The sequence below is a fragment of the Mustela erminea genome, chromosome 4, assembly GCF_009829155.1.
Source record: "Mustela erminea isolate mMusErm1 chromosome 4, mMusErm1.Pri, whole genome shotgun sequence".
NCBI lineage: Eukaryota > Metazoa > Chordata > Mammalia > Carnivora > Mustelidae > Mustela > Mustela erminea.
In genome coordinates, this window is record NC_045617.1 from 36146432 (window position 1) to 36149804 (window position 3373).

The 3373-nt window shown below is 33.0% G+C and overlaps 1 non-coding gene across 1 annotated transcript; it reads left to right on the forward strand.

The window, feature by feature from the left end:
• The first annotated feature begins 2829 nt into the window (after positions 1-2829).
• On the forward strand, positions 2830-2967 carry LOC116589529. Its single transcript, XR_004285306.1, has one exon. It is a non-coding gene; the product is annotated as a U4 spliceosomal RNA (small nuclear RNA).
• Positions 2968-3373: the final 406 nt, after the last annotated feature.

Sequence of the window (3373 nt, forward strand, 5' to 3'; positions counted from 1 at the left end):
TAGATTTCTAGGGTCTAGAAATAAAGTGTTGGAAAACATTCCCTATGGATTTCTCACATTAGGTCATGTCTTGTGAGGAAGAAATTGTCATTTTTTCCCCTACATTTTGAAGGATAGTCGTATGGCAAACAGTCTTAGAAGACAGAGATCGTGTTTCCCTCTGCAGGAAAGAGTTGATTTACCTTGGAAGAAAGAATTTTGAGAAAAACTTTTGAGAAAAATCAGGTATGCTAATTGCTCATTATAAAAGATTCAGGATGCATAAGGTCTCTCTCCTGTCATGTGTTCAAAGTGTGCAGATTTCACTTGGACCTTTTTATTTTCTCATGGGATTTGAGGGGTGGTAGTTTAGTGGAAGAAAATACTTATACTCTGTTTACCGCTATTGTTGTGAACAGTATACTATCCTTTACCTCTGATCCATGAATCTTATGTCTTTTGCCAGCATACATGAAATTGTGGTGGGCTGCCTTAAAAGTTTGAAAGTAGGGTAAAATCTCTAATCTTTCACAGTTTTAACAGAGGGCAGTCACTGAGCAATTATTGTGTAAATAGTGCTCTGGAAATCCCAGAGAAATATTGTATACTGATAAACTCTTTAGCAGCTAGAAATTGGGGTTGTCACTTCACGAAGTCCACAGTTCAGCTGAATTCACAGAGCTATACAAACAAAGAAGAGCTATAATCTGCTTTCTGGTATAGGAAACCTTGACTCTATATGGAGTTGTGAATAAGGAAAACACTTCCACTAATAGGAACTTCATGCCAATATCAGGCATGAAGACTTTCCACAGTCTACCTCGTGCTGGAATCTAGGACATGAAATAATATCACAAAAACAAACCTGAATATAAAAACAAAACAAAAATAATACCCTGGGACAAAAACAAGGGCAAAACTATTCTCTAGAGATGTCTCTAGAGATATCTCCTTATTTTAGGAATATATTAGAATCTCATAAAATATAATCTCCCACTAAGAATGAATTCAACAATAAGAATGTACAACTGCATAAAGAAACAATTCCCCATAAAGAGGGATAGAAAATTAACCAAATAAGACCATTAAAACTCTAAGACTAAGAGATAATTATCTGTAAGATAACATAAAATATATTTAAGTGATTAAAAACATAAAAAAAACAAAAAAATAAATCAAAAGAACAGAAAACAAATATAAACACATACACATATGCTGAATTGAATAGGATGTGTATTGAAATTCCAAACATAAAATAATCATTGATATAAAACAATTTGTGGATTAGTTAGAATATTAGATATAGCAGATGAGATTGGTAAACTGAGAATTCTGAAGAAATCATACAAACTGCATTATATAAAAAGAAATCAAAGAGAGTCAAAAGTAGAATGAAAATCATATCTAATTGTTAATTGACTTATTCCATAATTTATTCACATATTTACATGTCTAACTGTGTGTTTTTGCATGTTCAATTTATTTCTAGTTCTTATTAAAGAGTTCGAAGAAATTCTTAAACATGCACAAATATGAGAGGTAGAGATATTGTTGCAGTTTAAAGATTTTTGAGATGTTTGGACTTTAAAGATAACTACATTCCTCTAAGTTAGACAGCTTGAAAAAAATACTGTGGTCAATTATATTTTGCGTTTGAGTTCTAAACTATCAAATTAGGAAGATAATTTTGTTTATGTTATTGTTTTGAGTGCCAATCACAGAATTTTCAATGAATGCACATAGGAGAGCACATGATTAGAAGTAGTTTAACAGATTCAGACACATTGCTAGAGCTGAGAGAAAATTGACTAATCATCAAAGCTATGATGGAAATGGGAAACCAGCTAGTCTGTTCATAGTGGACAGCACTGAGAGTATGACATGGAGTTGAGGGAAAGGCAGGACAATGGTTCCTGACTGCCATTGAACTGCCATTGCACTGTAGTGACGTGTTTCCACATGGTGCCTTGCCACTTTCTTCCTAGTATACTGATAAATGTTGTCATCAGGTAGTCTACATATTTTTTTAATGAATATATATATATAGCACCTTACCATTATATATATTTTATATATACTCACACACATACATACACACAGATAAATATTCTATAATATATATAACCTATAAATTCTCAAACATGCTTTTAAAATTTTACCAGTAATTACTGGCTATATGTTGTCTAATAGTGTTGAATAAAATATTTATGCCATTTAAAACATAGCTCTTCTTAACTGTAGAAATAGTAGAGTGGGGCGCCTGGGAGGCTCAATGGGTTAAAGCCTCTGCCTTCGGCTCAGGTCATGATCCCGGCGTCCTGGGATCGAGCCCCGCATAGGGCTCTCTGCTCAGCAGGGAGCCTGCTTCCTCCCCTCTCTCTTTCTGCCTGCCCCAATGTCTACTTGTAATCTCTGTCTGTCAAATAAATAAATAAAATCTTTAAAACAAAAAAAAAAAAAAGAAAGAAAGAAAGAAATAGTAGAGTGAATCACAAGCATTAGATGGGGCGGTGCAAGACCCAGTAACAAGAATAATTTACAAACCTGTATATGGCAGAGAATGATAAATAAGCATGTGAACAGCAAAATTATTTCAATACAGAGAAATATATAAGTATGTATTAACTGTCAGAATTGACTTACATTAAGTTATAATCTTTCAGACTTTGACACTATTCTATCCTTTCTGATCATGCTGAGTAGCAAAAGGAAATAATAAAATGATCAAATAAAAAAACATATTTTACTTGCTTTTTAGAAAGGTGAATTGATAAGCCTATAGATTTTCTTGATTTTTGTCCACTAAAGGAAAACAGCATATATTAAATAATATATTAAATAGGATTTCCAAGCTTTGAGCAGTGGCGATATCGTAGCCCATGAGGTTTATCCGAGGTGCAATTATTGCTAATTAAATAGGGTTTCCAATGTCCAGAAAGTAGTTGCAAAGCTTGTATATTCAGTTTCAAATTTTATGTGTCCCTGCCAAACTAGTCATACTCTAATCAGTCTACCATAACTGCACATCTTTCCTTCAATGCTGTAACAGTTTTAAGTCAAGAAAACATCTGCTTCCAGCAGAATGTTGAAGTTGATTGGGCCTTAAGAAACATATATTTCAATTCTAGCAGTTTACATATGAAAGAAACGAGTATCTGAGAGTTTGAATTATTTTCCCAAGGTTGTATATCTAGTTAGAAGCCAAATTGGTTACTTTCAAAAATCACTGGAGTTGAAACAGAGTTCTTTATGTACAGCCTCAAGGAAATGCAATATTTATACCAGTGAGGAGAAAATTAGAATATTCTTACCCCTCCATATGCCTTAAAAATTTCTTCTTTTGCTTTTTTTTAACAAATCTTTGAAATACTTTATAATTTGGTTTACAAAATGA